Raw genomic sequence first — 25,296 nt, 5'->3', positions numbered from 1 at the left:
TTCTCTCCTTCTCTAAATTAGCCAGCTACAGATAACACAGAGATAGGAATTTACATGAGTGCTGCAGTTTAAGGCCAAGCAACAAAAGATAATAAACGACACAGAGAATTTCAGGTTAGACAGAACTGAATTAGACAAATAATAATCTTCTCCCGGGATAGCAAGAAAAACACTTGCAAAACAGAAAAATATCAATAACAGGAAAGTAAATCTCTTCTGAACACATTTTAAGATTTGTTATTACCTGATATAAAAAAGTATGTAAGCTTGCTGACCAAGAACTCTTTTAATGTCAGTATGCACTACTTTAGCATCATTCATCTGATACCAAAGTCCATTACCAGCCTGCAAATAAAGACAACGATTTCTTTAGGTGAATTGCACGTTTTCCAATTGAAATCACGGATAGGAAAAAAATACACACATGTCAAATAAAAATATAATGAAATCTTTTTCCCTAGAAACAGTAGCTGCTAGTCATGCTTTAATTGGTTTGCCAGCACAACCTTTACCCTGTTAGAAATGCTGTTGACTTCTACCTTTACATAGCATATATAGTGTCCTGAGTGACAGCTGACACCGTGATGTACCAGCACCGCGTATAAGGCATAGAGCAGTGGTTCTCCCATTGACTGCGACATGTAGGCTCTCAGGTCCAAATACTCCGGATATTTCACCTCCTAAAGAGACATCAAGAAGATAGAAAAATTATCCCAGAGTACTTCGTGGACTAGCCAGAGAAAAACACTTCCAAAAAACACAGACTAGAATTGATTTCTAGAATATATTTCTAGAATATATTTCTTGATTCACTACAAATAAGTCTTCCCATAAACAACGGTTAAGACTAGAAGTTGCAGAGAACTGTTTCCTGATGAATCAGCCTTCTCAGAGGAAAGCATATGCTTCTTGTCAAGCGGGAACTTTATTGATATTAAGAGAAAGAATAAGCCATAGTCATTAGTCTACAATTATTGTCTGAAAATATTAACAACTTTCAGCTTTGGGGGATGTCCCATTACACAATGATATAGTTGCATTACAGTGGTAAATATACCTTGTTGATCTTTCCACCTGTGAAATCTGCAAATCTTTTCAGTGATATTGTGAGAACCTTGGAAGAACGGTGTATGGTAAATCTCTTGGATGCAGGAACCATCTTTTTACACCTTAAAAACAAGCAGAGATAAGTGTTTGAAGGCATCTTCTTTTTTCGCCCCCAAAACAAACTCCTTTTAATGTCTCACGCATGCCTATGCTATTTGAATGATATTTACTTGCATAATAGGCTGGTCTTTTTTCTTTTCATAAACCCATGCACTGCGTGTCAGGTTTGTTAATACACAGAAGAAGGTCAATTTTCCCAACAACTCAGAGCATAGCGGGAACAGGAATCTCTCACAAAAGGGTATGACCAGGTTGGATGGCAAGGTACCATTTCTTGGTCTACAAAAGTGGCTATTTGAACTCCAATCCTGGATACATTCTTTCAGCTTTCAAGGGAAATACAAATACTGAAAGCGGAACGAGAGAGCCTTGGTCCCCAGGGCTAGAAATTGCAAATAATCTCCAACATAGGTCGACTATCAACATCAAAAATACAACAGAAGCACATGGTCATTCTACAGGAGGGAGACATTTAACAGTAGGAAGTCTTCATGTACTGAGCTTGTCTGGAAAGACACTGAAACCATCTGCCATCCTTTGAAACAAAATAGTTCAGTTTGACACATTGCCCGCTCCAAGGTAGGACCTACGGTGTAAGCAGTGAAAATTAGCCACTAGCCCAGAGAACAACGGAAACTGGGCAGTTTACATCAAGAAAAGTACTGTCGAGAGCTAATAAATAGAAAGAACAAAAGTAGCCCTTTTTGAATTCTGATGGCAAAATACAAGCCAGAGAATTGCAAACCCATAGGGAATGCCTATGAACAAGACTTCCCCCCTCCAAGGAAACAAAAATCCAAGTCTTTTATAAACTTCCACAAAACTTGTAAGTAGATCCAAAGTTTAGAGGTAGTCCAACAGAGTCATGCAACATAGAAAACTGACGTCAAAATCTTACTCGCTACATTTATAGCAATTCTCTCCATCCAGCTCTTCAGGTTTCACAAAGAGTTCCAGAGCTCTGCTAACAGACGAAACCGCCTAGAGCAGCGAGAAAGAAGAGCGCAAAGTCACCGTAATTCAGAATTCCAGAGACATACTAGTAGTTTATAAGAGAATCTTACTAACATACTCAAGCGATCTACTAGGAGCACTGTGAAGAAGGAGGCAGAAAGAGCATGCTCAGCATTGACCTCACCTGGAAGGCATTTGACTTTGGAACAAATACTTTTCCAGTAGCCTAGACAGCATCTACAGTGTGCTTTGTCATCAATACTGGGGACAAATTCATCAGTCTAACAATTAGATGTATATTGAGGTAGAACAACAAAGAAGTATGACAGCATTATAATTTTTGCAGAAAGAGAATTCTTTCCCCTTAAACCCCATGCAAATGTGGAGACTATTTACATGGGTTCCACGGAAGGACAAAGTCCAATCCACTTCCTTAGCACCACCAAGCTCTTACGTTTTAACACTATATGTGGTTTGGTTTTTTAAGTTAAACAAGTTTAATTTAGAAAGTTATGCATGTACTTAAACATCATGAATTATATTTAGAAAACATCTTACCTTTATATCCAAAGTGATATCAAGAAATGCCTCATACGTATCCGAAACTGCTTTGCAATTCAAGCACTTCACTGGAAACAAAATATAAATGCTTAACATTATGTGAAGGAGACTAACTGTCCAAATTCAAGTTGTTGACAGATACTACTTTAGACAAACTACAGACTGCTTTACTACCGACAAAAGACACAGATCAGTTCTAAGGACAGGAATATTTTTTCAAGTACCTCTCGATCTTAGAAATCCTCCAAATATTTGATGAATGATGGTGGTAGCTTGAGAAGATCTGTCCAATCTGGAAAGAAATTATAATCAGACCTCAGAAGATTTAAGGCACAGAATTAACTCTTCAAAGAGTTTGATGAAAACCAAGGATGATGTAGACTTGCGTTGCTGATAGTAAATAAGGCACTAAAAGGTGCTAGAGATCATTTTTGAGAGTAAATAAAGGACTAGAAGGTGCTAGAGAATGTATGAAAGTGAACTTGTTTATGCTTACTCGGTGCTTCCGTTCAAGCACGCTTCCTGCATAGCATCAACAGTATAGCGCAAGAACTCGTGTGCGTCTTCTTGACTGCCAAAACGGAAATGTTGTCCTATTCCTAAATAAGAAGATGATAGTATTGACCTCATTTAAAAATGAAATCATTCTTGTATTTCTAAAATCTCTCTTCATTGGAGTGTTAAAACCACTTAGACACATCAAATAATTATTTGAAGATTACAAGCTATCGAAAAGAAACACATCTGAAGCCACTTACGACTGAGATTACTGATAACATGCGTAGGCTCGATGGCATCAACAGTGCAACGCAGGGCCTGGTTAATGTGAGTCTCCATCGTGCACATCATGCAAAAATCTTGTTCACGACCTGAAGAGTGAAAGAACAAAGCATCCCAGTCCAGCGAAATATCCAGAACTACAAACATCTAAGTACAATTTAAGCTATAGATACCATATCCACTCTCCTTGCTACATTCTATTCTCCCAAGATGCCAATGTCCCAACAGTCTTGTAACATTTCATTTCACACAACTTGACAGAAGAAAAATATCCACTAAGCCTGTATTCAAATGCATTTTGTGATGAGAAATCTAAAAGACTACTGCAAAGTCGCAGTTGTAAAGGCTGACAGGAATGTGAACTCCACAGGCTGCAAAATGTATTACTCTCTAAAATTACTACTAAATGCATTACTGTCCAATGCACTTCATTATTCCCATGAAGCAATAAATGATCCTTTAATAAACAAACAAACAAACAAACAAACAAATAACTAACTAAATAAAACATGGTGCATTAATTGCACTCCATATGCTATTCGGAGCCCACTGCTAATACAGTGCTCAAAGCCAGCTGCTACAGGTAAAATCAGGCAAATAAGCTTATCTCACAGAATCACTGCTGTTCTTTCACCTTCAGAGCTATCCAACAGATTCAAAATACTGTTAGAAAGTACTCACATGACTGGCTGTGCTCAAGAGAAAGCATGTAATTGGCAAGTGGGGGTGTGTAGGTCAAACACTGTAGAGTAGCATTAAGAAAACATGTGTTGCCAAGATTGTACAGGCCAACTCCAACACTTTGTGTTTCTCGCCAATCCATACAAATCTTCTCAGGTGGAAAAAGAATGCTCTGTGGCGGAGCAATTCCATCACTAACGACTGCAAGAAAGTTAAATTTAAAAAGAGATCTTGTTTGTTTGTTTCTAAGAAAGGTATTTAAAAAAATACTATTCTGCAGGAGCACCTAGAGGAGCTAGCTACAATCCAAACCAGAAAAACTTATTGCAGACAGCTTTAATACCACCAAATTCAAATTGGCTGGTCAACACAATGTTTTGGGGAAAAAAAAAAAAACAAAAACAACTTTAGTCAACCATTTTAATTTTTCTAAGGCAAGGCTAACTGCCATTCTGTTTGTAGCACCTAATGCCAAGTTCCTCTCCATCTATAATCTTTAACCTGATTAACTCAACTACTGTTTTTTTCCTTATTATAACTTAAACCACAAACTTAGACTTGAAATTATACGGTAAAAACGTAAAAACTAGGAACTAGGAATGACGGTACCCCTACAAATACCAGATCTTTTCCTGAGCAATGTTATCCTTCAAAAAACCTGTGAAAAATGGAAGCTGTGAATAGCAACAATCAAACACTTTTCTCTGCAAAACAGAAAAGACATGGAGGAATCTGTGCATTACAAAAAGCTCCCCGTATTTCTCTGTTGACTGTAAATATATCAAAATTAATTTCTGTAACATCAGTCACTTCAGTTGCCTTAGGGGATTCGCTTTTGAAGTCTTTCTTCACAGTAGTCCCCTTCTCTATCAGTGCAACAAGTAAGAACTGCATTTTCTACTTTTGCTTTGAAGACAATGGAGGCAGGATAGAACGCACACTTACTTAGATCTCTTGGGGCAAAAGCCTTAGATTTTTCAGATGATCTACAGTAAATAGCACCTCCACGTCCTTGGGCCACAGAGACTTGGCTTGAATCTTCTGCAGGCACTATCCGGCCCCAGTTGGCGGTGCGTGACATCAGTATTTTAGGACTTGGTTTCTTGGATTTGCCAGACCGCCTTGAAGAGGGCTTTTTAGGCTTTGAAGATTTGGGCTTCTTAGCTACGGTCATTGTTCACATCTGCAACAGAGACAGAAGTTCTGGCTGACGTAAGACTATCAAGAAGCATTCCAAGAAGAAAAGAGTAACAGAAGTCCTGTCACTTAATCTCAAAGAAACAGCCTTAAGAACTAAATCGCTGGTATGAATGATTTAAAAAGAATCCCCAAACTAAACACACAAAGTGAAAATTTCCATCTAAACTCTATCAGTATTACTTTTCGCTTCTGCAGAACTAGTGGCTGATGCCATTTCTTTCCCTTCCGTAGGATTTTAATCCATTACAACTCTGGAGTCTTTTTAATATAAAAATGTAGAAGACGTTCTCTGAGGGGAATCAGTTATTTATTGATTTCCGGAGTTGCGCAATTATCTGTTAATTAGTACCTATGATCTAATAGATAATTGTTGCAATTATCTATTGCTGGCATTAGTAACGGAACACTATTACTTCACTGCCTGCGTTTTTCTGTTTCGTCTCCACAAAGGTACCCAGAACTCACTGCTACTTTTCTCCTGTCTTTCCAGGGCTCGCCCTCTACCTCACTGTCTACTGCACCAGTCATGAGGGGTTTGTTGTGATTCTATAATGAGCCTAGCTTTTAAATACACCTTTTCTGGGCGTCACTTGGTGACGGCAAGTTAATCTGTGAGGGCTCCTCAGTCTACATCATGCGGTCGCTTTTTCCAGGTGAAAAAGCGGAGCTGTAAGTGGCAGTACACCAAAGCCCTGGCATGCTGAGATCCAAGAGGAGAGATGTTTGGCCCTCCTTTTCACTCCTGGGAACCATATACCTCAAAACCCACAAAGGATGGGCTATATCTCAGAGAAATCTTGGGAAAGGAGAGCATGAAGAGCATGTTTGCAAATTTATTTCTCCCTGGGCTTCTTCTGCTTCTCCAAGAAAGACGAGTTTGAATATAACTTTGGCAGCAGTACTTCTGGTGTTTTACTCCTACCACATTTAAAACTCCTACGAAAAACTGAAAAGTTAGACTAAAAAGCAGCTCTTTCCGTTCTCCTTTCTAAAGTTGCACGCTTTCCTCATGCAAAACAACAGGGGAATGTAAGCTAGAAACGGAAATGCTGAATGTAAAACAAAACAAAACAAACCTCAGCCCTCCAGGACAAAAGCCAATAACTGCTACAAAGTCCTTTTTAAAATGCTGATTAGGTTTCAAGGTGATACCGCTTTAAATAAGCGTAGTTGTGTGTCCATAGGCAGAAGCTGAATAATGACAGGATGAACTTCTATACTTCATGTTTTGTTACTGTCTTACTGTAGCACACAGGGACTTGTTACCTTTAGGGAAACCACTAACCTCATGGAGGGTTTAAAACATAAGCTAGTTTGTTATACCAAAATGACGGAGAGAACAAAGCATAAAGTGCTTTCAGATTTCTAGCACGCCTTGATTGCTGTCCATTAAACTTCAGACACGTTAAACAAAACACAGTAAATAAGAAAACTCCTAGTCCCACAGCTGGCAAATTGTGTGCAGAGGTTGTAATTAGAACTTTTTTGCCTTGACGTTTTACATTTAAAATTGATTTTAAATCCATTCTATACACACTTTCCATTCCTGAAAAAACAATACGCAAACCTGACAAATGCATTTACATGAGAAATGAAGTCGTCCTTGTCCGATTGGAAGACTAAGGTGACAGCTCCTGGGCTCAGGGATAAGCTCCGATCTTCACCAGTGACAGCTCCTTTTTTAGGATTGAAAGGGAAAATGTTTCAGCAACACATTGGAAACATACTTAAGGGACAAGAAACAAAATCAAGACTGCAGTGAGAAGGAGAACAGAAAAACAATACTGGGGGGAAAATGGGAAGGGAAGGGAAGGGAAGGGAAGGGAAGGGAAGGGAAGGGAAGGGAAGGGAAGGGAAGGGAAGGGAAGGGAAGGGAAGGGAAGGGAAGGGAAGGGAAGGGAAGGGAAGGGAAGGGAAGGGAAGGGAAGACCTTGATCTTTATACTGACCAATGAGATAAGCCTTACACATTTTTAAGTTTATTTTTGACAACTGATTGAGGTGTTACCAGGTATTAAGTACGATTCAAGAGCAAATATTAACACTAGAAAGAAGAAATCCGATCCACCACCACTGTTTCAAAATACATCCATTTCTCATTTGGAGATGACGTCTCTCTGGCAAGGTAGTAGAAAAACTGTAAATACCGATAGAGCTTCCTCTCCCGATGTTCCATATACATACCGATGCTGTTCCTACACCTACGCTCTGAGCATAAATTTATGTTGACATGAGTGACAAGAGAGGGTGTTACTCCTCTCTTTGTTTGCCTTGAGAGACACACCTCTTGTCCATTGAAAAGTAAATTCAAGATTCCAGATCACTTAAGACAGTTGCTATCCCCCCATTCAGAGTTCTGCAGCAGCACTCTTCAGATGTGTTTAGCAGTCTCTTTAGAAAATGTTATCACTTAGGACCTGCTTCTCAGTAGGTCCACGTTTGGCCTCCGCTTAGCAGAGAGTCAATCCCAGCTTAAGCTTTCGTACAAGAGCCCCTTCACGAAACGGAGTTGAACCCTGACATAACTGAGTTGAACCTTTAACCTTGAAGCTTCCTTAAAGAAGAAAGCAGCACCCAGGCCAGGAAATAGAAATTAATCGTCACTTTACCCTGAAACGCAGTGGGCTATTCTGTGCTGGCAGGATTGCTGCCGGGCTGGCCGACGAGGCGGCGGGCAGCTCCCCGGGGCCACAGGGCCTGGCACAGGGAGCCGCCGGGGGTCTCCAAGGTCCGGGAACAGCGGCAACAGCGGCAACAGCAGGGACAGAGGGGACAGCAGCGACAGCAGCAGCCACCTCAGCCGGGGCCGTCTCCACAACCGCCACAACGGCCTCGGAACGCCGCCGAACTCGGAGCTCCAGCGTGACGCCTTGTGAACCTGGCCGCGCTGCTCATGGCTAAAACCAGAGCGTTTCCTCCGGCGTGTGTTTACTGTCGGTGCCGGATCGGCCCTCACCCCGAGCTCTCCCTGCCGGGAGGGCTTTGGGGTTGGGGTTTCCCTCCCGCCGCCGCCGCGCGCAAGGGGTCCGCGCTGGGGAGCAGCATCTCACCCACGGCGAGAGACCGAGGGCACGACATGAAAAAGCCCCGACACGAAAAAGCCACGACATGCGGCCGAGGCGGCGGGGAGACGGCTCTGAGGGAGCTGCCACTTCGCCCCGCCGTCCTCCCCTCCCGTGCCGCCCCGCCGAGCCCCGTGCGCCTCAGGTGCTGCGCTGAGGGGGTGGCTGGCTACTGAGACAGCTGCCCAGGGCACTGCTCATGGCACCGAGCCTGACGGAGGTCAACAAGTGTTGAACAATGCTCTCAGACATCGGGTCTCACTTTGGGGTGGTCCTGTGTGGAGCCACGAGTTGGACTTGGTGATTATTGGGAGTCCTTTCCACCTTGGGATGTTCTCTGATTCTAGGTCAGCAATCCAGTAGCTGATGAGAAGTGTGGAGTCATTCAAAGGGAAGAGAGAGCACAACACTTCTCTTTTGCAGAAGCGGCTATTTGGTAACCAAACCAATGATTCCTTTGCTTCTAGAGCAACTAACAGCAGGGATCCGCTTTACAATGGAGGGAAAAGAGTCGTTGGCATGTCATGTGAAGTAAGCTTCAAATCCCAGAGGATGATTTTGTTGGAACTTTATTCAGCTGAAAACACGGAAGCCTTGCTTCTGCTTGTGTTAGTTACAGCTCCAGTTTACTTTGGTTGGGAGGGAAGGCATTCCAGGCTAATGTGCTGTACCTGTTCCTTCAGCTCATTGTCCATAAACGGAGGAGCAAATGAAATCAGTTTAATCTCCATTAAATGCAGCAGACAAAGCGGAGTAGAGGGCGATCTAGCACTTAATTTTTCCTGTAAGCAGGAAACCCAGAACTCAACAACACTTTTCAAATCTTGTCCTGCAGTAAATGACCAGCTGAGTGAAGCTTGCATTTAGAGGATGTGCTCCTCCAGTAGACGGAAATAGCTTTTCCTCTTCACAAGTGCAACTGAGTGGTGGACTGGCAGCTACGTGGTTAACTAGTTGTGCCAAAGGGGTTGTGTTGAATGCACAGAAAAATATGCAGGTCCCAACAGTAAAGGGTTGTCTGTAGGCATGACACCGAGTACAGATGTTGTCTGCAGGTTCGTGCAGAGTGCACCGCGCCAATAAGCACCCAGAGTCGGAATGCACACGAAGGTCTTTTAATTATATAATTACTTATAGAACTCTGCAGAGTCAGGTACTTGGCCATCTTTCGCAAAGCAAGCACACCTCTGACTCGAATCACCGTCATTTATACACAGGAAACTTGTGAAAACTCTCTCTTTGGCTCCTTTGGATTGGTTATTACAGCTCACCTAACTTATCTCCACTGAGCTTGTGCATTACAGAGGAATACCGGGGGGGAGGGGGAACAGGAGAGGGGGGACACACACCGAATCCCACATTAGCATAGATTAGCATTTTGACAGGTGTGATTTTTAATGTGCTAATGACCCTTAATGAGAAAAAGGTTACTATAGGTCAGTCTGGAGCTGGTGTTCTCCTTCCTGTTTTTTCCCTTTTAGCCCTTCTCTTCCTTGCTTCTGCTAGCTCAAGGCTACCTGTCTCTCTCCTTCTTTATTTTCTCAGCTAAAAGACTGCACAAGCTACAGGCCTCCCTATTTGCTTCAACATTTCCTTGTTTTGTTTTTTTTTTTCCCAGCTCTGGGACGACACAGGTGTGGTTTGATATTTGCCAGTATAGCTAAAACTCACGCCAGTCTGCTCACGCACAATAAGTAGTAAGATTTAAGGACTGGTTTCATCGGCTTCTTCCATACTAACATCCTTCTTATGTTTTAGATATGCTGAAGTTAAATCAACACTAAGTTACTACTTGTGGAGTAATCGCCTTAAGCGACTAGGCATCATAAGCACACCTCCATCCCAAAAGCTACCCGCCTCCAAGGTGCAACCACCCCTCACTGAGCACGCCCTCAGAATTTCTCACAGTCTGTACCTTTAAACGCAAGTGAGATCATTTCTACCAAGCACAACCAAGATATGCATGACTAGAGTCACTCAAGCTCCACCTTAAAGATAGAAAATAATACCAATTGGTTTAAGAGAAAGGGGATGTTAGGGAAGATACTATCAGGAAGGATTCCTTCTGACATCACTCGACAGGCTGAGCCTCTCACTCCCCCACCCCCACTCCATTGGGACGCCGTGGGGTAAGATCTGAACGCTTGCTTATACCAGGCGTCTCTGTGGAATCTTAGAAATCTCTAGAGTTTTGATGCTTTTTAATGTCTTAATACCTAGGCTGTGTACCTGTGCATTTCATGCATGCTAGCTTGCTTTTGCAGACAGTGAATTTATCACTGACAATCCAAAGAACCTGTGTACCTGTCGCCGTAAGAAATTGCACTTAATTGCATTCTTCCTAGCTGTGAGAGTTCTCCTTGAATGCGACTAGAGCGAGGCCGTACTGCGTTGTTGGTGAATCCGTGACCGTGATAGTTCAGCACCCTGAATCCGACGGGACCCATGACGGTCAATCGGCTACACCCCTTAACGCGACACTACTAGACGAAGAAGATGACAAAGCTTGCATGCACTGCATTAGGCTTTGCATGTGAAAACACCCCCAAATAATTTCACGTGCATTTAACGTTTTTAAAGGGAAAAAAACAGGAAGGTGTAGTCTCTCTGTAAGCTACAGCCCTACATAGTTAAGGCATCAGCATTCATTCCTTTGCTTGATAGCAAAGTATGAACATACAGAAGAGTTAAATATTTTCTTTGCATTCTTAAAGGCGATTTTTCAGACTTGGGCTTCAGTTGTTGGAGTTGAAGAGATCAGTAGACATCCTTACTTTTACGTTAAGATCAAAATCTTTATCTAAGATTGTGTTATCTAACGCAACTAAACTCCCACCCCCACATGTTTTTTTTGTAACTTCGCAATGATCTTGCTGCAGTCCCACTCTGATGGTCTTTCAGTAACATGCAAACTGCCGTGGCAGATTCTGTTACAGTGCTTTTCTATTGACAGTGTGCATAACACTCAAGGTAAAGCCCCTCATTTCGCAGTGGGGACATAAAGTGTTTCTTTGGACCCTGATGCTTCTGTTAGTACTCATTTTTTCACAAACTTGTTGAACCTGAGCCGTGCCTACTGAGCCAACGAATGCTTTGATGACACAGTATTTTGTCAAAGCAGTTTTGCTTCTTGGAGCTACAGAAGCAGCTCTGGCTACGTGATAGGGAATTGTGCTGCATTGGCAAAACCAGACTTAGCTACAGACTTACAACACTTGCTAACTCGATCTATTTCAAATCTCATTTTAACTTTAAAGGACAATCAGTTTTGTGGCTCCTGTCTTACTAATTTGCCTTGTTTTGCATGGAAGGGCAGCCTGTGAATGTTTTGCTTTATTGCATGCTTCAAAAAAAGGCTGAGGAAGAGACTGGAGGAACCTTTTCTATTCTATGGACTTTCCCCCGAGAGTGTGGAATTGCAGGCTACTTGGATGAATGTTCCAATGTGAGTAAGGGAGCAGACCTCAGCCAAAGGAGGTGGAATCCTTGCTTAATAGTAAGTATCAGTGTGGGGACATCTTTGCTTAACGGGAGCCATTTAAACTCTTCATAGAAACAAAATAAGCTGGACATCTTATGCTTGGAAAGCAGTATGGTTACACAGCGGCTAACATAATGACTTGAGTCTACTGCTCTGCAACTTCAGGTTTTGTTTTCAAGCAGTGCATACATCAGTTTAAGCTTTGGACAAGGAGATTTGCAATGCAAATAGTGATAAACCAGAATCGGCGGCGCTGACGAGTGTAATGGTGAAATGCAGCAAATCAAGTATTCCTGGAGAAATGTGAGATTACAAAACTAGCAAGCCATGAAGCACTTTTGTTGTTGTTGTTGTTGTTTTTTAAATCAATTCTTATATGCTGAAATAGCACCTTCAAGAAAATCTGTTTATCTAGCCAGGTAACGGTGTCTCCCTGTAAACATGAAGGAAATGCCAGGAGCAGCCATACCTCTTTGCTGTCAAAATAAAGAGCAAGTTGAGGCCAACATCATGCCATAGTGCAAAGGCTTGCTAAGAAAGATCATTCTAAGAGGTCTGCAAGAAAAGATGACTTACTTTAAGTTTGTCAAATATAATGGACGAGTTAGTAGTCGAGTACCGACTGTGTCCGACTCTACAGCTGCGGCGCAGCTCCAAGTCCCTGTTTTCTCCGTGGACTCGTCTCACAGTTTTTGCACCAGCTCTACTCCTCAATGTTCTGGTGACTGAAACGCAGAAACAAAGGATTTTGAAACAGTGAAGATGGGATTCTCCTTATTTCACTGTTGCTCTTGTAAAATGGAAACAGACAGACAAAAAAGGCACCCTGAAGTGGATTGAGTTTTCTTTACATTTCAGATCAGAAGTTGGTGTCACAACCACTGCATTCCACTTCTTTATCGCTCTGCACATTTAAACTGTCTACTTAAAACTGGGACCTGTAGGGAAATTTTTAAAGAGACTGAAAGCTAGCCAGACAAAAACAAACGTGCAACTTTTGTTCCATGCAGGAGGGAAATCTACTCCACTTATTTCTGTCTTGGAAAAGTGAGAACAATCAACACCTTTCTCTAAGGTGTTTTCACTCCATTCATGTCAAACTGTATCTAACAGTGCTCAAAACAAACACTAGGACATTGCAAGCCTCTTCCTAAGAGGTGTATGTTTGATTACTCTGTTTATGCATGCAGCACTTCCATTTCCTGCATTAGGATCTAACAGCTCAAGGAGGGAAGAATCGTTTCAAGAGAAACACCCAAACACCACATAACTCAAACTCGTGCTTTTTAGAAAAAAGCCTGCCCATTGTTTGCCATACAGCACCCTTTGGCACAGGTTGGTTGCTTGCACTGTCATTAAAAGAGCCAAGAGGACAAGGGGAAGGGAAGAGCTACACCGCTGTGCTGCTAGGATCACAGCTAAGGTTTACTTTTGTGCTTGCCAGCTATAAAACTAAGTTTGAACTTATCAAGTATCGATTTACTTTGCACAATTAGAACAGTTTGCTTTGTGCCTACCAAGCTGCAATTCACACTGCTCCCTCCCCAAGGAATTCATAAAATCTCCTATTTGCACCTACCTCTCTTCACAGAAAAGTCACTGAGGAGTGAATTCAGCTGACTACAGAAGGCTTTGGGGCCAAATGAAAGCCATGGAGTGACCAAGTGCCATCCTCTTCAGTAACCAGCATAAATAGGTATCCCGGGGACTTACAGCCACTTACCTGTGCTATATTCTTTTTTTCGTTCCAATTTTGGCTTTCTCAACTGCCTACATTAAGAAAGAGGACAGGGCAGAGAAGGGAGAAAAGACTTGTTGTATTAGACCCATCAAGGATGGGAAATTTCACCATGTTTACAAGCCAGTGCTCCATGGTATACAAAGAGAAGCCTGTAGGCCTCACGCAGGATCCACATCCCAAGTCTGTTGCGTGCCATATACACGCGGTTCTGTATGTACCCACATTTCCTAGCTTGCTCATGTTGAATTCTCAAAATTATGAGCAATAGCACCCAAGTGGAAAAGATACATGTCCTGGTTTCTGTTAGGACAGCGTTAGTTCTCCTCCTAGTAGCGGGTAGGTTGCTATGTTTTGGCTGAGGATGTGTGAAAGGATGTTTAGAAGAGTGCTGATACCACCCCGATGTTTCAATTGCTGCAGAGCAGTACTTACAACAAGCCAAGGACCTTTCGGTGTCTCACTGTCCTACTGGCGATCAGAATCGGCGCACAGCAACAGCTGCGAGGGGACAGACTCAGGATGGCCGACCCCAACTGGCCAAAGAATTCTATGCCTTATGGCAACACGCTGCACCATGGATAGGGCGGGGCAGCCGGGCTGCTAGGGGGTACGCTGGGCACTGGTCAGCGGGTAGTGAGCAACTGCATTGTACATCACTTGTTTTGTACACATTACTAGTAGCAGTGCTATCATCATCACCATCATTATTATTATTTTCCTGTCTTAATAAACTGCCTTTATCTCAACTCGCGGGCTTCACTGTCCCGTTTCTCTCCCCCATCCCAGAGAGGGAGGTGGGAGGGTTGGAGAAGGGCTGTGTGGTGTTTAGCTGCCGGCCAGGTTAAACCACAACAACACCTCAAAGGGGTTGGGGAAAAAAACAGGTTTTTTTTAGAAAAGCGGAAGACTTTCACTGAGAAGAGGGATGCTAGTTTTAAGGTACTGGTACGCCATCAGCACGCTCATAGGCCTCTGCTGATTTTAGCCGGAGGTTTATCAGGCCACAACTCACTGCACATGCTTTCTCTCTTGCTTTTCAATCTACAAATCGAACAGAGATTGAACATATAGAAATACAGTACCTTGAAAAGCATCTTCTCTTGACATTTCCCCTCAGTATCGCCATACTTTCTTCAAAGCTGGAGACTGAACACCGCAGGATGCTTTTGCTCATTGATCTTAAACGGTGTCCGTTGAAACATTCAATACTGGGAGAAGAATAATCCTAGGGAAAGAAGGAAACAAGAATATATTTATGTGAACCACGTAGATTCAGATAAAGAAATTCTGCCTCACGCAAGTTTAATTGACCCTCCTGACTTGGTAGTGGGGCAACTAATGGCAGGCAGACACTGAAACGCTGCTGTGCTCAAGAAAAACCGGGAGAGAAAAAAAAAAAAAAAAAAAAAAAAGCTTTCAAAACTAAAGCTTCCCTTTCCCCACCGTTTTCTTGTGGATAACTTAAGCTTAATATCCTTGGCAAAAAGATATTGCAGCTATACCTTTCACATAAACTTAGTGTTTCGTGAAAAACAACAACAAAAAAACCTTTAAATTCAATTGGAATTTTTTTCAATAAATTCAATTGGAATTTAAATTCAAAACTTTAAATTCAGTTGAATTTAAATTAAAAAAATAAACTAATTAATTTAAATTAAAAAAAATTAAATTCAATTGACTGTTCAGAGGAACAGTCAAGCTTGACATTATACATCCTAGAATTAAAATCTAGTTTGAGGTTTTCTCCCATCTCCAGACCTTGCTAAAGATGCTTATTAGGAGCTCTGTCAACAAAAGTGTAAGGCTTGTTATATCAAAGCTTCGAACCCTTCTTACTGCCCTTGACCTTTTTCACATTGCTGCTCCTACAAGGGTGAGCACTATCATTTTTAGTACGGGAGGGAAGCTGTCATATCCTCGAGTGGGGGGTCGTTCTGTTTACAAAATGAAGTTCCAGTAAGAGTACATCAAATGAACCAACTTTCTTCGAACTTTAATTCATCGCTATATTGAATGAATGACCTCTGGATTTCTCTCTCCCATTTGGAAGTCAATTTGAAAACAAAATACCTCTGCCCTAAAGAGCCAGGCATCAGAGACACCTGTTGCGCCTCAAGAACAGAGAAGGTATGAATGACAAGTGCAGCTGAATAAAATGCAACTTGCCATTAGAAATGGGTGTACTGGCATCTACAGGTGCCGCTGGCATCTCCTCATTTTCATTACTCTCTTCATCTGGTTTCTCGTCTTCAGTAGCAGGGTTCTGCTGTGGTGACTTGGAGTTGTCGCATGGAGCACACGCTGCAGAGGTGCGACCTTGCAAGAAAGAATAGATACCAAAGATCTTCGTCGTGCATTTTCAGTTACAAATGCAGAGACAAGTCTTCAAATCCTTAGCGTTAAAGCACGTACCTCTTTTCTCACGAGATTCTTTAATTTGTTCACAAAGTCGTCTGAACTCTGTATCCATTTCGTTCCTCACCATTGAATATGCAGTGCCTTCCAAAACATAGGCGCTGTGACGATCTGAAATTTTACACACTTTAACTGAATGTTGTCTACCAACCAATGAAACTGTTTTGATCACAGAAGAAAATTGCTTTCTTCATAGGTTGGTTCCGAAAGGTTCTCTCAGTGAATACTGTCAGCATAACAACATCGAAGTTAATTAAAACAAAAGCACAAGTTCCTTGGGAACACTTATATCACAATTCCATGCCCAAGTAGCAAAATGATAAAATATTTACAATGTGGTAAGAGATGTTCTCTGTGGACGTCCAAAATCATCTAATCCATCCGAAGTCTATTGTCTGCACACAGCATTTATCCATCTATACGTTCGACAGATTTTTTAAACTAGGGCTAAAAAGCACATCCTCACCTGTAGATCTTTGATCCGGGTAGTACTCTAAGGCATTGTTACACATTAGATCGATGTCCTTCAGCTAGTCTCCGGCAGCGAGGTACTGGTGCGAGTCAATTTGAGTCAGAACTGTTGAAAGATCCATCGGCTCTTTAATCCTTGTGGCATAGTCAGGTACCTGCAGATCAAATACAAGCATTCAGAGGTTTTCTTAACCTTGCACACTGTCTACCAAAATTATTCTGAAGACTTTAAATAAACGACTTCCTAAAAACTCTGAACATTTGCGATGCATCAGAAGATGCTGAAATTAACCAGTTTGCTTCTCAAAAATGGAAGGGCTTTTTCATTTTTCATTAGAGCGGCCACGAGAGGACAACAAGAAGTAGGGAGGTCAGAAGCACGTGCATAGTAGAGAAGAAACACTGAGGGTGGGAGATTCATTTCACTTTGCTTCAGAAAATCACAACAGTGAAAGCTGAGCAAGCCATCCGGCATTCTCTTTGTTGTCGACATTGAGGAAAAGGTGCATGAATTGCACCTGTGAAGTACCTATTGCAGGCATCTACTTTAGAATGAGATAACTGGGCCCTGAGGTGCTCATTTCTTCCCTCAGACCAGACGAGGAGACTAATGACCAGTTCAGATGAGGACATATGTATCTGTCTAGATTTTTCACAGCTCAAGAACCTAGGAAAAAAGGGGAAGAAAAGCCAGTGGAGGCCCACATGAAGACGACTTTGCTGATCCGCAGGTATATTCAAGTTACATCTGTCTTTGAAATATACGCCCCTAGTTTAGGCTTATCTCATAAATTAAGGAGAAAAAGGCATCTAAGCAGCCAATTGGAGGAAAAAGAAAACACACTGCACTTATGGTTGATTCCTATTGAGGAGTTCCAGATGAAACAGAGAACAGGATCTCAAAACTTAGTTTTACAAACTGCTGCTCCTATTCCTGTTCCCACAGGAACTGACAGTCCAAGAAAGGGCTTCAGACTTCACTCAAGTACTCCTGTAAATACTGTTTGTAATTATAAGGAAAGATCTTTGTGCTTTTCAGTGCTGTGACACGCCTACGTATCAAAGCCTTTTCACGAGCAAACTGTGTTGGCATTTGGACTGGCTTTTTAGAATGAAACCAGGGCTTTCAGCGAATAATCCCATAAGAGACATTTGAGAGTCAGCAGAAGTAAAAGCACTGCCTCTGCTTCTTGCAAAATCCTAACAGTGCAGCCCTAAAAACAAAGTTGAACCTTCCCCAAAACACTGAGAAATACGAACACTGACAAGTTACAGACACACACGGATCAGCACTACTTTACCTTCTGTGGGTCAACGGGCTTTGCAAATTCCCTGAAACGTCTGTCAGTGGCAAGTCTGTGAGTAACGTCCCTCAAGAAAATTCAAAGGTCACGCAAGGTATCCTCCACTTCCTCCTCCAGCATCCCTACTTCTTCCTCTTGTGGCTTCTGAGGCTCAGCTGGTGGTGCTACAGGCACGACTTCCAATGTCCAATCAACTTCAATTAATCAGTACTCAAATACAAGCATATGACAAATTACTGACAGAAAATGACCAACAAAGCAAAGCCCAAAGAGCTAGTAACTTCGATAGGAAAGTTTTAGATGTACTTCTCATATCCTCCTCACCTCTTTTCTTTACAGGAGGCTTAGCCACTTCATTTAGAATTAGGTCCTCAAAAAAAGGCTGCTCTCTCTGCCCTACCATGCAACTCAATATTGCACACTTCTCCAAATTCCGTATTAAATCATTTTTGCATCTAAAGCAGAAGGAGGAGAGACATTTCAGATTTAAGGCCACAAAAAACTCATCTTCGATTCCAAAAAGACGAGTACCTTTTCAAATTAAGAATAACCTGAAGAACACAAACTGAAAAAAGTTATCATCCTGGCCTTAAAACGCTACATTTTCACAGGCTGGCACAGCAAATTCAAATATCACCTTTAAGAATCACCTGTAGAATTAAAGCTTGCTGAAGGGATTGTACGCTACACTGGTAAAGTAATGGCTTTCACCACATCCAACAGCGCCTCCTTTGTATTTACTTGCCTTGCTGCAGCCTTTGCTTAGAACCTTTATGGCTATCGAGGGAAGAGACAGGCTTCAGCAGACAAGTGAGGGCTTTTTGCTGAGTTTTTATTTCTCTACCAAAAGGTGTCTGAAGTAGCTAGTACCTCTACGTCTTCCTCCATTTTCAAGTTCTAGTAATAAAAGGTAGGTGAGGAATTTCACTACTTATTTTAGAAGGAATTTACAGCCTGTACAAAAACTTCTGTGGGAACTCAAGCACTTTCAAAGCAGTTGATAATAAACACGTCTAGGTAAGACCCGTTCTCTTCCCCCAGTGACTGAGACCAAATCATCAGAAAATGACAACAGCGTGGTCCTGTTTTGGGCACCTTCCCTTAATGTAAACTCTCAGAAGTCAATGAAGTTCTGCACGTACTTTTACTACAGTTTATTTAGGAATACAACTAGAATTCGATTCCAAAGTTACTTTAGCAGAAATTGGAACTCAGCTTTCCAGCTTGGAAAGCTTTGGCCTATATGAAGAAAGAAACTGATTTACTTATTTTTTTTTAATCAAAGTGTTTCAATTCTCTACTAAATTGCATTATTAGCAGTTTACCCAACATAGCATGGAATGGCAGACTGTCAGAAGAAATCTCTTCAGTAAAAACATCCTCTTGTCATTTCAAGCACTGCATATTCTTGACTGAACCACTTTGTAGCCACCAGAATTATTGTATTAATTTATTCTTTGCATGTGTGAGAAGGGGGTGAAAGTCACTTGCTTGACTCAGAAAAAACATTAAGCAGATGCTTTCACAGTATTCTTTTTCTCTAAGCAAATTTTAAGTGATTTGTTAGGGTGCCTGAGTAATAACAGCATGCATTTAAGAAAGCACAGCATTTTGATGCTGAAAGCATTCATAAATTACAAGACACTGAAGAAATAGTAAGGAAAGTATTGACAAATACCTCTTCTGGGAGATCTGAGTGACGTACATCAGACGGAGCAAGCAGCAAAACTGGCAAAAATGCTGGAATGTTAAGTAGTAGAGTTAGAAAAGTAAGTTTCAAGGCAGGTCCAGCGTTGTCCCACCATAAATGGATATCTGGGACATAAATTGTGCTTGGTGCTGTCTTCTGAGCATTTCGGATCAGCTAGTGAAAAGGAAAGCTTGCGTAAGAAAACTAAGACACGTACAAGAACCTCTTAATACATAGCTACATAGCCATCTGACTGCCCCGTGAAATGAAACTGCGTGAACAGAGTGGCAAGCATCCTTTCACATAAGGAATTTCTCTGTGCACCCTTTCAGATTATCAGTATTCGGAGAACTCTAGTCAGAAGATGGGAAGGATATATTCAGGCAGTGGCTAGACACCGTAGCTATATGGCCACAGCCACAATCATCGCATAACAAAGAAAGGAAATGTCCCTCTTAAGGGACACATCAGTATTCAGTCGTGTAACATGTCTGTCCTTACTTGTATGGCTCTCAAACGTTTCCACTAAAGGTAAAAATATTTTAAGGTAGTGATGCCAAACAAGAAAATGGATTTCCTGCCTAAAAGTAAAAACACCAAATCTGTTCATTTTTTCTAGTTAAAACCACATCACCGTGCAAATGAAGTGTTTTCTGAATGTTAATGCTTTTAGTGCACATACTGCAACAGCACAAGTTGTGTATGTCCGTGCGAAAGCAAAATAAACAGAAGCCCCAAACCTTGGTTGCCTTACTAATATAATTTAGAAGAAGCCTACAAAAAGTAGCCGACATGCAGTCTGATACAGAGCCATCTACTGGGAGCACACAGTCTTAGGAGGCAATGAGAACTACTTTCTGGATCCCAGTGAAATGAGCAGCATTTCTTTCCACAAAGAGATGTTTCTTAGCAACACCGCCCAGCTTCCTGAGCTGCTAGCAACAGCCTCACTGTAAAATTGGGTATGGAAAATGTGGACACGTACAACATCCAGATTGTTTGTGGTGCTGTCTAAAAGAAAAGGGGATTTTCAGACAGAAGCAAACATCCCAGCACATTAAAACAAGGCCACCTCCATTACCAATGAATTTTGCTCACCTTACTTGCAACTCGATTGATCCTTTACATACAGTCAGTGAATCCGATGAGAAGAAAAAGAAAAAAAGGTACCTGTCCGCAGATTTCTTCTGGCGGTGCAACGTTTGTAAGCAGAACAGAAAGGTCCAGGGTGTGAACGGGAAACTTCTCCAAAGCGTACAACACCGCGGGTGCCACGTAAGAAACCTGGCCGTACCCTTCTTTTCCTACTATTAGCAGACAGGGCTGGCATGATGTTGGTTCACAGAAAGCACTCCTAGAACAAGAGTTCAGAAAACAAGTTTATAAATGAGGTGCTGAATAGACACACAGATGTTCCAAGTAATTTTCCTATAGACTTTCTTTTCCCTCCCCAAATAATCCAAATGGCAGCGCTACATTAAATACATGTAAGATTTCCAGTTAAGCTATTCAGTCATTCCAATTGTTTCACCTTCTTCCCTTTGTTTCATCTTCTTCCCTTGTGTTTCCTATTCTTTACTAAACCAAGACTGCAAATTAATATCCCTGCAATCTTGCTTTACTACTAGGAAATAAATTGGTGAGGAGCATTTGTTTCCCCACTACAATCAGGCTGTACCTCTGCTGGCTTAAATCAAAGATGCTAGAGACTTAGCCTTGCTCTAAAGCACAGAAAATCTTCTGGACAGCACAGCAATAGAAACGGAGAAAAATAACTGATCCAGCTGTGACAACATGATCTAACTTTCCAACTGTGGGCTTGCATGACTTCCACACTAAAATATCACAAGATTAACACAACTTGGTGGCTTAACAAATAAAGACACCATTCAATTTTTTCTCAAGGTGTTTTAACAAGCCCTTTCTCTGTTTTCTTTCTGCTACATAATTCACTACTGGTTTAACAATCCTGGAAAACAGAAGGGCAAAAGGTGGCAACACAAACCCATAAAGTTGGGATATTTTTAGCTAAAAGGACAGACTGCACATTTATGTGGTCTTGAGTCTTTCAAAGAATGCCATGGATTAAGTCAACGTGTTCTGGTAGTCTACGGATCACTTTGGCTTACGAAGAGAAGCCTGGGCTTTTCAATTTGGTCATTCAGAGCAACTTCATTACAACTTTAGTCCCTCCACCCTTTCTTCTTGTGAATACCAAGCACCCCTTCAACACACAAACTTGATGTTGCCCCTTCGTCTACCACCCCTCGCACTTTTAACAGCTGGAACTGTTTACAAAGACTCAGCAGACCTGAGAATTTAAATGCAACAGGGATCTATCTTTCTTTACCTGCTGAAACAGAGGCATTTTTTCTCTGGTCCGTCAGGCATTCCATCTTTTAATTCATCTCCAGAAACCAAGGATGCATCGTCATCACTGTCAAACATATCATCTTGTAAAATAGGATTGAAATGCTCTGAAAGGCAAAAGAGGTTTGTTAACTTTCCTGAATAGCCTTTGTCTCTTTCTCTTCCATTAATACAGCTTCTAAATCAGTGCCAAAACCCTTTCTTCATTTGAGAGCACACACTGAAAGCTATTTCCTAGAGTTCAGCCCACCACAGATCTAAGGAGATGGCACAAGGCCCTACAAAGCTGTAGTAAATCCCACTGATGTGTACGTGTAAGGTACGCTACTCTTGGTGATTTTTTTCTCCCCCTTAGAATAAAGGAGATTACGAACAATTTCTGCAGTTGCTAAATAGCTTAAAAAAAAAAAAAAAACAACAACAAACAAGACCATTTCTTTCTGGAGGAGGTTCCCACAATGAAAGCACGGGGATAAAGGATGTGATGGCCACAGAATTCCATTCATCTAGTAAGTATCAATGCTAATTGATCTCACGTGTATAGTACGATCCACAAACATTTAAATTAGGAGACTGGTTAAAAATGATGATAGCTAAAACAATATTTAGCTTAGACCAGTTATACTTGTATCCTGGTCCTGACATTCTTCAGAAAGGAATTAGAAACATTGACCTAGAAATGCTTCCCCTCCAAAGATCTGAGTTTTGATTTTTAAAAGAAAAATAGGTGCCTTATACTTCAAACCTCAAGTCAACCTCTACAAATGCTAATTATCTTAGCTGCCCTCAGAAGCAGGATGCTTCAGTAGAGAACGCATCGTCCTTTACTGTGTATTGAGTCATTCAGAGCTTCCATTTGGCATTTCAGTTTCGAATCCACAATAAAACCTATGCGTTATATTCCAGACTTGCCCAAAAGAAAGACATGCACATGCAAATAATAAAATTCTACCACCATTATGTCTGAAAGCTGTAAGTTGATTGCACAAACCACAAGTTTTTGCTTTAGCAGAATTATAAAGAAGTGGATGCTGTGGTTATACCTTGCTGTCGGTCCTCCTTTAGTGCAAGCTGTGCATGCGGGAAGATCTTCTGCACAACTTGTAAAATATTCTCTACTGATCTTTGAAAAAGTGGCTTGAAAATGGGTGAGAGTGCTTGTACGGGCGAAGTCTCGATCCTGTTTGAAGCTGGAACAACCTTCTTCATAGCCATGAAAAAGTCCTTTGCTTTTATTTTAATAGAATTAACGTCTAGTAGCAACTTCTCCCTACTTGCATAAATCTGAGGATAGCATCGGCGTAGAGAGCACAGCGCAGCTTCAGTACAGAGGGATTTGATATCTGCACCACAGTCTCCTAACAAACAAAAATCAAACGTTACATCAGTCAAGGCCCAGGTTTACAACATGCAACATTTAAAGAATTTGTAATGCCAAAACCAAACAGCTTAACAGGGAATTCAAAGTGCTACCTCTTGTGAGGAATGTTTTAACATTTCGTGTCCATAAAGAACAATTCTGTTTGAATCCTGTCTGCCTCTGGGCCCTGCACTGGCAATTTAATTCTTGAACCACAGATGCAGTGTGTCCCAGTCTCCCCCTCATTCTAGTCAATTTATCAAGTCTTCAGAAAATACTCCTTAAATTTATGAACCTGTTTGCTTTTGTTATTCCGGACTTCTGTTTCTAACAGTTACAGCCTTTTTTTTCCTGTCTTCTTCGAGATTAACTTAACACTGCTATAGATGTGACTGTCCCTGTGAATGGCTGGGGAAGAATGTTTTAATTACTCGTGAAGTGTCAATAAGAAAGCTGTTTGTGTTTGATGTCTGGGAGTTTCATAACAACTGATAACAACTAGTGACTGTTATGGGATACTATGCAGACCTTTGGTATCTGGCCAGGGGGCCAAGAGATTAAGAGGAAGAAAAAAGAAGCTGAAGGACGGCTGGCAGACAAGACCTGCAGAAAATGTTCTATAAACTTGGTACAGTGCCAAAGGAGTACAAACAGGAAGGACTTGGAGAAGAAGACTACGAGCCTTCAGCATGAAAGACCCCTAGAGACCCCCAGAGGAGACTGATGCGCATGCTCCAGTAGGAGGGACTGGACCCCGGAGGCTAATTATAATAATCTAATTCTTTTGGAAGTAGTAATGAATATGTATTAGTCTAGGAGCATAAAAATCAGCTGCTTGACGTAACTGGTGTGTGCCCTGGTGGAGCGGAGACTCTCAGTGCACCCAGCACTGTTTGCTTACCTCTATTCTTTTATATTCTTCTAATAAATCCTATTTTTTTATTTAATCCTAATTTGAATCCTGAGCCATTTATACCACTCTCTGCAGGGAAGTTTCATGTTGCTCACTGCCTGATATCCTGCGCTTATGCAGCTGAAGCAGACTCCTCATCAAAAACTATACTCTTGAGGAAGATGCCCCAGAACCATTTAATGTTCTCAGACAACAAGAGGAACGACAATAAAGAGTAAATAGATGAAAGCATCTCACTCTGATTGCTATGAAGGCGTGCCAGCTGCCTCGTTGACTAGTTGTGCAACAAGGCACAAGAGCATGGGTACTGCCTGGTACAAGCTAGGTTCTTTACAACTTGGTCACAAGCAAGAATCCATTTTGATTTCAGTCTTACCAATGCATTTCTCAGCTAGTTCATCAAGCAACATGTCCAGTGGCTGAGGGGTCCAGTCACGAGTATGAATCTTGACAATTTCTTTTCTAGCCTGGAAGCAAAATCATTGCATTTTAGCTTGTCCCAAGTTTTCCTTAAAAATACCAACAAGAAACAAACAAACCAAAAGGCAAACAAACAAACAACAAAAAACAAAACAGTCCTCCCTCAAAACCCCTCATCTATTAATACGCTTTTCTTACTTGCTCAACTTTCAAGTATTTTACAGTTATTTAATATACACTCTGCATTTTCAACCAGGAAATTGAATATTTCTTATTTGTTACACTGCACTTTTTTCTAGGAACCTACAGTGAGAAAAGGCATTTATAGCTTCAATAACAAGTTTCCAAACTACGAGACCTAAGGACCCAGAGGAAAATACTGTAATGAAAACTTTATCCAGAAGCATTTCTTTGCTGTCCAAAAAACTTCTCTAAAACTTAGCAAGCTTTCATTGGGACAGTCTCATTACTTCATCACATTTGCTTTCCAGTCAGTAAATTCACAGAAAGCACTTCTGGCACAATGCTTCCAATTGCTACAATTACTATAAAGAAGAAAAGAATTATGACTCAAACTACTACCACCGAGCAGGGGCACAATCAAATGCAAACACATCCCCTATTCATTCATAAGGGAAGGATTGAGACCAAAAACACAACTTCATGATGAAAACACCCAAGTGGACTAAATAATAAAGCAAACAGGTACAACTTGGGGAATGAAAGG

At 41.4% G+C, this 25,296-nt stretch overlaps 1 protein-coding gene across 1 annotated transcript in view; it reads right to left on the bottom strand.

Moving 5' to 3' along the window:
• The window catches only part of LOC309891234 (ATPase family AAA domain-containing protein 2-like), a gene marked incomplete at both ends in the record, with an annotated part of 195,863 nt that overhangs the window by 129,592 nt on the left and 40,975 nt on the right, over positions 1-25,296 (bottom strand). The gene's annotated exons all lie outside the window — the stretch shown is intronic.

The sequence above is a fragment of the Aythya marila genome, assembly GCF_965140915.1.
Source record: "Aythya marila genome assembly, contig: HAP1_HAP1_SCAFFOLD_173, whole genome shotgun sequence".
Lineage (NCBI taxonomy): Eukaryota > Metazoa > Chordata > Aves > Anseriformes > Anatidae > Aythya > Aythya marila.
This window is presented reverse-complemented; position numbering and strand designations above follow the sequence as displayed.